Source organism: Tamandua tetradactyla, chromosome 2 (genome assembly GCF_023851605.1).
Source record: "Tamandua tetradactyla isolate mTamTet1 chromosome 2, mTamTet1.pri, whole genome shotgun sequence".
NCBI lineage: Eukaryota > Metazoa > Chordata > Mammalia > Pilosa > Myrmecophagidae > Tamandua > Tamandua tetradactyla.
In genome coordinates this window covers 182,742,175-182,756,199 of record NC_135328.1, presented here as the reverse complement: position 1 = coordinate 182,756,199, position 14,025 = coordinate 182,742,175, and the positions used below count along the sequence as shown (strand labels likewise).

At 36.9% G+C, this 14,025-nt stretch overlaps 1 protein-coding gene across 4 annotated transcripts in view; it reads right to left on the bottom strand.

Moving 5' to 3' along the window:
* Nucleotides 1-14,025, bottom strand: part of FOXJ3 (forkhead box J3) — a 216,204-nt gene that overhangs the window by 28,292 nt on the left and 173,887 nt on the right. The window lies entirely within an intron of this gene.

Below are 14,025 nucleotides of genomic sequence, written 5' to 3'. Positions count from 1 at the left end.
TCTCATTCTCTTCTCTATCTATTATCTTTTTTAATTTAGATGTCCTGTCTTCTAGTTTATTGATCCTTTCTTCTGCCTGTTCAAATCTGCTGTTGTGTGCTTCTTGCATACTTTTAACTTCATCCCCATAAGATCTGTTATGTTTCTTTGCATGCTTTCAAATTCTTCTTTATGCTCACCCAGTGTCTTCTAACATCATTTATCTCTTTAGCCCTTTCACTGTATTTGTTTAGAAGATTTGTTTGAACATCTTTGATGAGCTGTTTCAGATACTATTTCTTCTCTGACTTTAATTTGATCCTTTGGGTCATATGTCCTGTTTCTTTCTTTCCTTTTTTTTTTTTTTTTTTTAACATGGGCAGGCACCGGAAATTGAACCCGGGTTCTCTAGCATGGCAGGTAAGAACTCTGCCTGCTGAGCCACCGTGGCCCACCCTGTCCTGTTTCTTAATATGGCTTTTTGCTTTTTTCTGATATCTGGGCATCAGATTATTTTAGTGAGTTTACTCTGAAGGTCAGATTCTTTTTCTCTTCAAAGCTTTTGTTGTTGACTGGATGTGTGTTAATGTTCTTCTTTGGTACTTGGTTCATCAATATTGCCCAATTGGGCTGGGGCAGGGACCCACGAAGGGGGTACATACTAGCTCCACAGGGCCCAGGGAGAACAGGTAAAGACGACTAAAAGTCTTTAATTCTGTTCCCCAATGGTGGTACTTTCCTGGCCTGCCAAGCATAAGGCAAAAAGGCTTTTTCAGATTATCTTTTCAGAGGTGTGCTTTCCTTGCCTGCCAGCAGATGGCGCTCTTCAGCAACCTATTCCTCTCAGCCCTACAAAAGGCAGGCTCCAACTTTTCTCCCTGAGAACTCCAGGCTGTGGCACAGCAGTGGCGTAGTGGTGGGGTGAAACCACTGGATGACCCAGTAGTCTAAACTCACTGGCCAAAAGCAAGCACAGTGCTAGTGTCCCCCTGTTTTTGGGAGGGTGGACCTCCACTGCCCTTTCAATTTGAAGCTGCCCACCAGTCAGAGACTAGAAAATTGGACACTTTCTGCACCAAAAGCAGGGCATGGGCACAAAGAGCCAGGCCCGAGGGGGGTAACTCACAGTCTTTTACAACACATTCCCTGTTTCTTTGTCCTGCACTTTCCTGGGTGCTGTTGAACACTCCCCCTAATCTCCAGAGTGCTAGATTCATTGTTGCCCACAGTTTCTACCTGGCCCTTAGTTGTTTTTCTGGGAAAGGAGTTAAGCCCAGCCTCTCCCTGACTGGCCATCTTGGATTCTTCCCACAGATCTTCCAAATGTTGAAGCATTTTGACAAATACGAACCAACAAAAATAAACCTAAATAACATCACCATCGATCTCATCAGGAAAGTGTTTAAAGACTGGGTAGCTATGAGGCTTGCTGTAGTGGATACAAATTTTCCAAAGTTCCAATTTTTGCTCAAATTTTATCACTGGCAACAGATACTGTCAATTGTTTTCCTTGAAGGGACAAGAACAGAAAAGAACAGAAAATAATTCTGTTCATTTTCATGAAAACATCTTTGAAATACCCAAGTCTGAATAACCACTGTCAGTTGTATTTTACATGTTAAAAACGCAATCCATGAACAAAGCAGCGAATTTTACCTCCCCAATCAAACAATAATACAAATTTTTTTTCAAGAGACAGTCAATAATATATAGAAGAGCATTGTGCATACTTTCCATTTCATCACAGTTGAATTTTAAGGTCACAACTTAAAACTGTATTTTCTCATATGTAGAATGGAATGATTTCTAAATGTTGTGTTAGTAAAAAAAAAAAAAAACTATTTTCTGCTTCACTGAAGATATTCTTAAGTAAAACTACCACGTTTTTTAAACTGAACGTGTGTGGTGGTGAAGAATACAATGACTGTTAGAACAGTCTGGTGCCAATGCCCTGATTTGTGCTAAGATGCAAGTAGTTTTACAAACCACTGTTTCTGCTGCATCAGTGCAAATGCAAATATAAATAAAAAAGGCAAACACTATTAAAACAATAATAAATAGTAATAATAAACAGTATTAATAAAATAGTTTTGAATTAAACTCCCTAAAAGAGGCTAAAACACCCAGAGGTTCATAGGCCATATTCTGAGAACAACTGATATAAAACATTACCAGCATCCCAACTGTCATCCACTAGCCAGTCACTAGCTAATTCCTGTCTACTGTCTCAGATAATCACTATATGGACTTCTATCACTATTATTTCTCAATTTGTGAACTAAGTATACATAGACACATGCAATATATGCCTTTTTCTGTCTTGCAGAAAATTTAGCAATGGATACCTAAAGCTTTTTTCCCCATTGCGTTAATATCTGTTCTTCTTTCCATTATTTAATTAGTGTATTCTTTTTTTGTCCAATTGAGAACTTTATCTTTTTTTTTTTTTTTTTTTTTAGAGAGGGAGGAAAGGAAGGAAAGACAGAGAAGGAAGGAAGGATGGAAGGAAGGAAGGGAGGAAGAAAGGGAAACATTTTTAACATTTTCTTGTTTTATTATATTTTGTTTGTTTGTTTGTTTTTTTACATGGGCTGGGGCCGGGAATCGAACCGGGGTCCTCCGGCACGTGTCTTGCCCGCTGAGCCACCGCGGCCCGCCCGAGAACTTTATCTTTTTATATTCATGTCTCAGATCCATCTGGAATTGATTTTTGTGCATGGCGAATGTTTTTTTTTTTTTTCCCCATTTAAGTATCAATTAATCAAGCACAATTTACTAAAAAAAAAAACAAAACAAAAAACATCTTTTACACACTGAACTATTTCCCTGCATCTTTCTATCTACTCTTGTGCCAGTACCATAGCTTCAATTTGCATAGGTTTAGTCTTGATAATTCCTAAAGTAACTAGATTTGATACTATTTGTTTTTCTTTGGTCCATCTCTTCTTTGTTGCTTTTTGTTCTCCTGTTTCGCTTACTTCTTGAGTTGACAAAGGATTTATTAATTTTCCTTATTAGTTGTGTATTCTTTCATTAGTCTTTTAGTAACCTGGTTCATAAAAGGAACTCATACCAGTTATCAGCAGCACCTGAGAACTTGCTAGAAATACATTTCCAGGGACTATTTCAAACCTACTGAGGCAGAAATTCACAGGGTAGGATCAGCAATTAGGGTTTCAACAAGCCCTTCAGGAAATTCTGATATATGAGACAATATTAAGTACCACATGCCCTTGACTTAATACTTTTACTACTTCCCATACAATGCAAAGATTATAACTACATTCATTTTCTCCTGTCTTGTATTAATGTTGTCAAGTACTTTACTTCTACACGTTTTAGACCCACAAGTCTTGTACTACATAATAACATTGTTATTATTGTTTTAAAGACTACACATAAATCTAGACTCACCTACATATATATACCCTTTTGGTGCTCTTCAATCTTTCTGGCACGGGATGATTTTCCTTCTGTCTGAAAATCTAATGCTTTTTAATTGTTTAATGCTGGTGTGATAGAAACATACCCCTTTCAAATTTTGTTTCTATGAAATCTTATTTTTTTACACCTTTATGTTTGATGGAAAAATCGGCTATTGAATTCTAGGTCAGCAAGTATTTTCTTTCAGCACTATAAAAATTTCACTCTGATTTCATTCTGATTTCCAGTATACATTAATTCTATTCAATAAGCTAGTCAATGCCTAGTTTATTGTTTCTCATTTGAAGCTGCCTCTGATTGTAAGATTCTTTTTTTGCTGAATACAATAAGCTAGTCAATGTCTATCTTATTGTTTTTCATTTGAAGCTGTCTCTAATTCTAAAATTTTTTTTCTCTTTCTTTTTTTAGCAGCTTCATTTTTATTGGCCTGATATGGTTTCCTTTGTATTAACCCTTCTTGGAATTTTCAGAAATCCTTAAACCTGCATCAGACTTTCGTCAATTCTAGAAAATTAAAATACTGCTTCTTCTCTATTTCTTTTTTTCTCTCCCTTTGCAAGACTAATAAGAAATTTGCTGATCTTTTCCCTATGTCCCATTTGAATCAAGTTTTTCTGAATTTCCCATTCATTTTTCCTTCTGTGCTTTAATTTGTGTATTTTTACTGATCGAGATTCCAGTTCACTAAATCCTTCCTCAGATGTATCTAATCTGTGATTAAACAAATCAATTTAATTCTTTTGTTTTTTTAATTTTTATTAACAAACCAAAACAACATACAAACACAAATTTTCTTAACATACAAACATTACATATACGGTGTACAATCAATGGCTCACAATATTATCACATAGTAGTATATTCATCACCATGATAATTTTTTAGAACATGTGCATCACTCCAGAAAAAGAAATATAAATAAAAAATTCTTACATACTATACCCCTTACCCCTCCCTCTAATTGACCACTAGCATTTCCATCTACCCAATATATTTTAACCTTTGATCACCCTATTTTTTTCTATACCCCTTACCACACCCTTTCATTGATCACTAGTATTTCAATCTACTCAATTTATGTTAACATTTGTTTCCCCTATTATTTACTTTTAATCCATATTATTTACTCATCTATCCATATCATAGATAAAAGGAACCTCAGACTCAAAGTTTTCACAGTCACACTGCGAAAGCTATACCACTATACATCCATCTTCAAGAAACATGGCTACTAGAACACAGCTCTACAGTTTCAGGCACTTCCCTCTAACCTCTCTAATACATACACCTTAGACTAAAAAGGCAAAATCTATACAATGCATAAAAATAACCTCAGGATAACTTCTCGACTCTGAAATCTCTCAACCACTGACATTTAAAATTTTGTCTCATTTCTCTCTTTCCCCTTTTAGTCGAGAAGGTCTTCTCAAGTCCTTGATGCTGAGTCCCAGCTCATCCTAGGATTTCAAGGTCCCACATTGCCAGGGAGGTTTACACCCCTGGGAGTCATGCCCCACACAGAGAGGGGGAGGGCGGTGACTTTGCTTGTTGTGTTGGCTGAGAGAGAGATAGGCCACAGGTGAGCAACAAAAGAGGTAGCCTGGGGGTGACTCTTAGGCCTAATTTAAGTAGGCTTAGCCTATCATTTGCAGGGATAAGTTTCAAATGAACAAACCCAAAGACTGAGGGCTCGGCCTATTGATTTAGTTGTTCCCACTGTTTGCGAGAATATCAGGAATTCTCCAAATGGGGAAGTCGAATTTTCCTCCTTTCTTGCCATTTCCCCAAGGGGACTTTGCAAATACCTCTTTATTCACTCTTCAGATGACACTGGGATTTATTGGAGCATCATTCTGGACAAACCTACAAAATATCATGCCTATTCAAGGTTCTATGTATTTATGGTGTTCAATTAAACTGTCCATGTAAGTTATATTAGGAAACGCACTAGTCAAAATATAAATTTTGTACCAAATAAACTTTTGCTTTACTCTCACACATAAGTTAAAAGTATTAAAATATGAATTATCATCTATTTTCAACATCCTGCAATACTGACATTCCTTTGTTCTTCCTCATGCAAAAACATTTTTAAATCTGTAAATTGGGTCATGATCATTGTATTCTCTAGGCATTCCTAGATTATACCATCTTATTCTTTATCATCTATCTTTCCTTCTGGTTTCATATGTGCCCACAGCCCTCCTCCCTCTATCGTTCTCACATTCAGCTTCATTCAGTGTACTAACATTATTGTGCTACAATCAGGTAGTATTGTGCTATCCATTTCTGAATTTTTATAATCAGTCTTGTTGCACAGTCTGTATCCCTTTAGCTCCAATTACCCAATTATCTACCCTATTTCTATCTCCTGATGACCTCTGTTCTTAAATGAAATTCTCCAAGTTTATTCATTAATGTTAGTTCATATCACTGAGACAATACAGTATTTGTCCTTTTGTTTCTGGCTAATCGCATTCAGTATAATGTTCTCAAGGTCTATCCATGTTATTATATGCTTCATAATTTTATTTTGTCTTACACCTACATAATACTCCATCATATGTATATACCACAGCTCCTTTAGCTACCTGTCTTATCTATGGACATCTGGGCTGTTTCCATCTCTTGGCAATTGTAAATAATGCTGCCATAAACATTGGTGTGCAAATGTTCATTTATGTCCTTGCCCTCATTTCTTCTTAACAGATGCCTAGCAATGGTATTGCCGAATCATATGGCAATTCTATACTTAGCTTCCTGAGGAACTGCCAAACTTCCTTCCACAGCAGTTGTACCATTTGACATTCCCACCAACAGTGGATAAGTATGCCTCTTTCTTCACATCCCCTCAGGCACTTCTCATTTTTTGTTTTATTGATAACAGCCATTCTGGTGGGTGTGAGATAATACCTCATTTGGTTTTGATTTGCATTTCCCTAATAGCCAGTGAAGTTGAGCACCTTATCATGTGTCTTTTAGTCATTTGTATTTCCTCTACTGAGAAGTGTCGGTTAATATCTTTTGCTCATTTGGTAACTGGGTTGTCTTTCTGTTGTTGAGTTGAACAATAGCTTTATATATTCTGGATACTAGACCCTTATTTGATACATTATTTCCAAATACTGTCTCTCATTGTGTAGGCTGTCTTTTTACTTTCTTGATGAAGTTCTTTGATGCACCAGAGTGTTTAATTTTGGGGAGTTCCTATTTATCTATTTCTTTCTTCAGTGCTTGTGCTTTGAGTGTAAGATCTAGAAAACCACCTCCTAGTACAAATTTTGTAGACATTTCCCTACATTTTCTTCTAAAATTTTTATGGTCTTAGGTCTAATGTTTAGCTCTTTGATCCATTTTGAGTTAATTTTTGTATAGGGTGTGAGATATAGATCCTCTTTCATTCTTTTGCATGTGGATATCCAGTTTTCCAAGCACCATTTATTGAAGAGGCTATTCTGTCTCAGGTGAGTTGGCTTGATTGCCTTATCAAAGATAAATCGTCCATAGATGACACAGGGTCTGTATTTGAGCACTTTATTCGATTCTAATAGTCAGTGTATCTATCTTTATGCCAGTAACATGCTGTTTTGAACACTGCAACTTTGTAATATGCCTTAAAGTCAGGTAGTGAGAGACCTCCAACTCCATTTTTCTTTCTCAGGATATTTTTAGGTATTTGGGGCACCCTACCTTTCCAGATAAATTTGGTTATTGGTTTTTCTATTTCTGAAAATTAAGGTTTTGGGATTTTAATTGGTATTGCATTGAATCTATAAATCAATTTAGGTAGAACTGACATCTTAACTATATTTAGTCTTCCAATCCATGAACACGGTATGCCCTTCCATTTATTTAGTTCTGTGATTTCTTTCAGCAATTTCTTGCAGTTTTCTTTATATAGGTCTTTTGAATCCTTAGAATATTATATTCTTTTGGTTGTAATTATAAATGGAATTTTTTTCTTAATTTCACCCTCAGATTGCTCATTACTAGTGTACAGAAACACTACAGATTTTTGAGTATTGATCTTGTAACCTGCCACTTTGCTGTCCTCATTTATTAGCTCTAGTAGTTTTGCTGTGGATTTTTCAGGGTTTTCAATGTATAGTATCATATCATCTACAAACAGTGAAAGTTTTACTTCTTCCTTTCCAATTCTGATGCCTTGTATTCCTTTTACTTGTCTAATTACTATGGCTAGAACTTCTAACACAATACTGAATAACAGTGGTGACACTGTACATCTTTGTCTTGTTGCTGATCTTAGAGGGAAAGCTTTCAGTTTTTCCCATTGAGGATATTAGCTGTGGGTTTTTCACATATTCCCTTTATCATGTTGAGGAAGTTCCCTTCTATTTCTATCCTTTGAAGTGCTTTCAACAAGAAAGGATGTCAAATTTTGTCAATTGCCTTTTCTGCATCAATTGAGATGATCAAGTGGATTTTCTGCTTTGATTTGTTGATATGGTATATTACATTAATTGATTTTCTTATACTGAAACATCCTTGCATACCTGGGATGAATCCTACTTGGCCATGGTGTATAATTCTTTTACTGTGCTGTTGGATTCGATTCGCAAGAATTCTGTGGTAGATTTTTGCATCTATATTCATTAGAGAGCTTGGTCTGTAATTTTCTTTTCATGTAGTATCTTTGTCTGGCTTTGGTATGACAGTGATATTGGCCTCACAGAAAGAGTCCCTCCTCTTCAGTTTTTTTAAAGAGTTTGAGCAGGATTGGTACTAATTCTTTCTTGAATGTTTGGTAGAATTCACATGTGAAGCCATCTGGTCCTGGACTTCTTTTGGGGGAACTTCTTAATAATTTCCATTTCTATACTGGTGATTGGTTTGTTGAGGTCATCTATTTCTTCTTGAGGCAATGTTGGTTGTTCATGTCTTTCTAGGAAGTTTTCCATTTCATCTACGCTATCTAGTTTATTAGCTAAAGTTGTTCATGGTATCCTTTCATTACCTCCTTTATTTCTGTGGGGTCAGTAGTTATGTCTGCTCTTCCATTTCTGATTTTATTTATTTGCATCCTCTCTCTTCTTCTTTTTGTCAACCTTGCTAAGGGTCTGTTCTAGTTTGCTAGCTACCAGAATGCAATCTACCAGAAACAGAATGGCTTTTAACCAGGGGAATTTAATGAGTTGCTAGTTTACAGTTCTAAGGCTGAGAAAATGTCCCAATTAAAACAAGTCTATAGAAATGTCCAATCTAAGGTATCCAGGGAAAGATACTTTGGTACAAGAAGGCCGATGAAGTTCAGGGCTTCTCTCTCAAGTGAGAAGGCACATAGTGAACAGTCGGGGCTTCTCTCTCAGCTGGAAGGGCACATGGTGAACACGGTGTCATGTGCTAGCTTTCTCTCCTGGCTTCTGGTTTCATGAAGCTCCCCGGGAGACATTTTCCTTCTTCATCTTCAAAGGTCACTGGCTGGTAGACTCTGCTTCATGGTGCTGCAGCATTCTCTGCTCTCTCTGAATCTCCCATTCTCCAAAATGTTTCCTCTTTTATAGGACTCCAATAAACCAATCAAGACCCACCCAAATGGGTGGAGACATGGCGTCACCTAATCCAGCTTAACAACCACTCTGGATTAAATCACATCTCCAGGGAGATGATCTGATTACATTTTCAAACATACAATACTGAATAGGGATTATTCTATCTTCATGAAATGGGATTTTGATTAAAACATGGCTTTTCTAGGGAGCATATATCCTTTCAAACCAGTACAGGGTTCATCAATTTTATTGATTTTCCCATACAACCAACTTCTGGTTTTGTTGATTTTCTCAATTGTTTTCTTCTCAATTTCATTTATTTCTGCTCTAATCTTCGTTATTTCTTTTATTTTGCTTGCTTTGGGTTAGTTTGCTGTTCTTTCTCTAGTTCTTCCAAGCAAACAATTCCTTGATTTTTGTTCTTTCTTCTTTTTGATTTAGGCAATTTAGGGCAATGAATTTCCCTCTTAGCACTGCCTTTGCCGCATCCCATAAATTTTGATGTTGTGCCTTCATTTTCTTTTGCCTCAAGATATTTAATTGATTTTTCTTGTATTTTCTTCCTTGACTCACTGGTTGTTCAAGAGTGTGTTGTTGAGCCTCTATATATTTGTGAATTTTCTGGCCCTCTGCCTGTTACTGATTTCCAACTTCATTTACTTTATGATCCAAGGAAGTGTTTTGTATGATTTCAATCTTTTTAAATTTATTGAGACTTGCTTTGTGACCCAGCATATGGTCTATCCTTGAGAATGATCCATGAGCAATTGAGATAAATGTGTATCCAGCTGTTGTGGGGTATAATGTTCTATAAATGTGTTAAGTCTAGTTCGTTTATTATGTTATTCAAATTCTCTGTTTCTTTGTTGATCTTCTATCTAGATGATCTGTTATCGATGAGAGTGAAGAACTGAGGTCTCCAACTATTATGGCAGATATGTCAATTCTCTTTTCTGTGTTCTCATGTTTGCCTCATGTATTTTGGAGCACTCTGGCTTGGTGCATAAATACTTATGATTGTTATGTCTTCTTGTTGAATTGTTCCTTTTATTAATACATAGTGTCCTTCTTTGTCTCTTAATTGCTTTACATTTTAAGTCTAATTTGTTGGCTATTAGTATAGTTACTCCTGTTCTTTTCTGGTTGTTGTTTGCATGAAATACCTTTTCCCAACCTTTCACTTTCAACTTATGTTTGTCCTTGGGTCTAAAATGTATTTCCTGAGGACAGCATGTAGATACATCCTTGTGCTGGTCTGAAACTGTATTGGACCCCAGAAAAGCCATGCCCTTTGATCCTCATTCAATATTGCTGGGTAGGAGCATTTTGATTGTTTCCATGAAGATGTGACCCATCCAATTGTGGGTGGTAACTTTTGATTAGATGATTTCCATGGAGGTGTGTCTCCACCCGTTGAAGGTTGAGTTGCTTCCTGGAATTCTTTAAAAGAGGAAACATTTTGGAGAGAGTCCCTTTTTTGGTAGAGCCATGAGAAAGCCAGCAGACGCTGCCATGTTCGCCATGTGCCCTTCCAGCTGAGAGAGAACGCTGAATGTCATCAGCCTTCTTGAACCAAGGTATCTTTAACACGGATGCCTTAAATTGGACATTTCTATAAACTTGTTTTAATTGGGACATTTTCTCAGCCTTAGAACTGTAAACTAGCAACTCATTAAATTCCCCTTGTTAAAAACCATTCGGTTTCTGGTATGTTGCATTCCGGCAGTTAGCAAACTAGAACAATACTGTTTTTTAAACTACTCTGCTAGTCTATGTCTTTTGATTGGGGAGTTTAATCCATTAACATTTAGTGTTATTACCAGACTGTGAGGGAGGGGTGCCGGCCTCTGCAGCTTAGGGGACTCATGTTTCTGGGTGGGATTGCAGCTGGTCCAGCTTGTCCAGTCTGGTGTATGCTGTGTGTCTGGTCACTGATGTGGCCCCAGCAGTTGTTCTGTAGTGTTTCTGGCTATTGACTAGCCACTCTGGAGGATAAACTAAATTCCACACCTCACTAAGCCACTGTCTTGGAATCTCCTCAATTGAATTCTTAATCTCAACTACTAAATTTTTCAATTCTGCAGTTTTCTTGTCATTCTTTCATACAGAGTCCACTTCTGTGGTAAACTTTTAATAATTCACCTATTTTTGATGAACATTTTAAATCATACTTATTTTAAAGTCCGTATTCGATCATTCTAATATCTGGGTCACTGATAGATTTGCCTATATTGTCTGGTTGTTTTTTCCCAGACAATATAATATTTTATGTAATATAATGTTTTTAATATTTTTTCCCAGACAATATTTTATATAAAATTTTATTATATTTTCCCAGACAATATAATATTATATGTAATATAATGTTTTTAATATTTAGTTATTTGGTTCTGTTTCCTGGCATGCCTAGAATTTTTTGACTGAATGCTAGACTTAGCATTAAAAAGTTACAAAAGCTCTGGATGATATCTTCCTCCAGAGAAGATTCTGTTTTCTCCTGGCAAGATAAATATTATTAGCATATCACCCTAATAATTATGTGACTGGTCAATTTTGGTTTGCTTTTACTCACAGAACATAACCCTTCTTAGGGTCAACTTGAACGCCTGGGGTGTTTATTATGGCCCTCCACCCTGAAAGGCCCTGAACTATAATTTTTCTCACCTATGCTTTGTAAGACTGATGAATTATGGCAAGTGAAAAATCTACTCAATTTGTGTGTGTGTGACACTAAGCACAGATAAAGTAGAAGTCAGAAAATGTTTTGAGTGAATATTGCTTGCAAAAATTAATCTCACTTCTAGGACTCCTCAGGATCTTGGCTCCTCAACTCCCGACCATTTGGTTGCCCCAAACTACAGTTTTGTTTTCTCTCTAGCTCAATGACTGTCTGAAACTCTAACCTGCTGTGAGGCATGCTACTAGATCAATAAATATTAAGACTATGTTGAATGAAATGTCAGAAACAAAAAGACAAATATTATCGTGCCTCAATCATACGGACTAACTATAATATAAAAACTTGGTGAACTGAAGACGAGGGCATGGGTTTTAAGGTTGGGCCCTACTGTAAAGGGTCCTAGATTGTAAGTTCATACAGCAGGCACATATTCACAAGATGTAACTGTTATTTCTAAATTCTGAGATACTGAGCTGTTTGCATATAACTTGACTGCTCCCAGAGGCTTTGGGTATTTATGTGACACCTGAAATTCAAAGTTAGAGGTCTGAAGCTATGCAAGTCAGCAGCACCCCATACAGGAACTGCTGAAAAAGGGATCAGATATCAACTACAGATTATGAATGAAGGTGATGTGGATAGGGCTGGGGCAGATCAGAATACAGGGTAAAGGATGATACTGTCCATATTTTAAAACTTCCTGTGAGCCCAAAGGGAGAGACGTTTATTTGGTGCAAAATGTTTATATCTGGTAGTACATTACCTAATATTATCTGTATGTTCAGTTTAGCTGAACACTGTAGTACATGGAATCTTGAATATGGCACGTAATCTTACCGGTTTGTCTTAGTGAGTGTGATGCCCCGACATATCCCAGAGTACTTTGGGCAATGAATAAAGAAGTATTTGCAAAGGCCCCTTGGGGGACTGGGGAGAAAGGAGGAAATATTCAACTTGCCCATTTGGAGAATTTCTCATATTTTCACAAGCAGTGGGGACAGGTAAATCAATAGGCTGAGGCCTCGATCTTCCAGTTCGCCCCTATAAAACTTATTCCTGCAAAGGATAGGGTAAGCCTACTTAAAATTAGGCCTAAAAATCACCCCTAAGAAAATCTCTTTTGTTGCTCAGATGTGGCCTCGCTCTCTAAGCCAACTAGGCAGGTGAACTTACTACCCCCCCCCCCACTACGTGGGACGTGATTCCCAGAGGTATTAAATCTCCCAGCATCATGGGATTGAAAAAGCCTTCTTGATCAAAAGAAGGAAGAGAGAAATGAGACAAAATAAAGGTTCAGTGGCTGACAGATTTCAAAGAGAGTCAAGAGGTCATCCTGGATGTTATTCGTATGCATTATACAGAAATCTCTTTTTAGTTTATGGTGTGTTGGAGTGGCTGGAGGGAAGTACCTGACTGGTGAGCTGTGTTCTAATAGCCTCAATTTTTGAAGATGATTATATAACGATAGAACTTTTACAACGTAACTGTGTGATTGTGAAAACCTTGTGTCTGATGCTCCTATAATCCATGTTATGGACAGATGAGTAAAAAAATATGGAAAATAAATAAATAAATAATAAGGAGCTAAAGGGTAAAATAAATTGCAGATTGAAATACTAGTGGTCAATGAGAGGGAGGGGTGAGTTGTATGGGATGTATGAATCTTTTCTTGTTTCTTTTTATTTATTTTTTTCCTGCAGTGATATAAATGTTCAAAACATGATTATCATGATGAATACACAACTATGTGATGATACTATGAGCCACTGATTGTTCACCATGTATGAACTGTGTGTGAAGATTTGTCAATAAAAATATAAAAAACAAACAAAAACAAAAAAACTCTAGCCTGCTCCTTTCTATTCAGCCACTATGTCCTGCACTGAGAACTGGGAAATGTCTTACGGGAAAAAAAAAAATTGCAGGGCTTATCTCAATGTGTTTCCTTTTACTCTGGGATCTTGGCCCCTGATATCTTCACTATGTTGTTCTCCACTGCTTCTCCCTCATTTGGGGGGAGGCAGGTATTTTACACAGATTTTTCATTGTCCTAGAGAGATTCTAGGTATTCCACCATACCTGGAAAAGAAGTCCAATAACTCCAGCTCCTTTAACTACCATCCACTTGTTCAGAAAATCCTAGAATTTCCTCCTGTTTCCTAATAGCCATGCCATCTGTGGTTAGCCCTTCAACATCTCCTATTTAGGCCAACACAAAACAAGTATTGGATATTTCTAATTTTAACCCATATGCTTCACCAGAAATGCTCAAGTCTAGGTGGACATCAATAAGGATAATTTTTAAAAGTACAGATTCCTGGGCTCTATCCATAAGAAGAAAGTCGCTGATTTGGTAGATCTGCAACAGAATCCTGGAATTACAACCATCACCAAACACACACACAGACACAC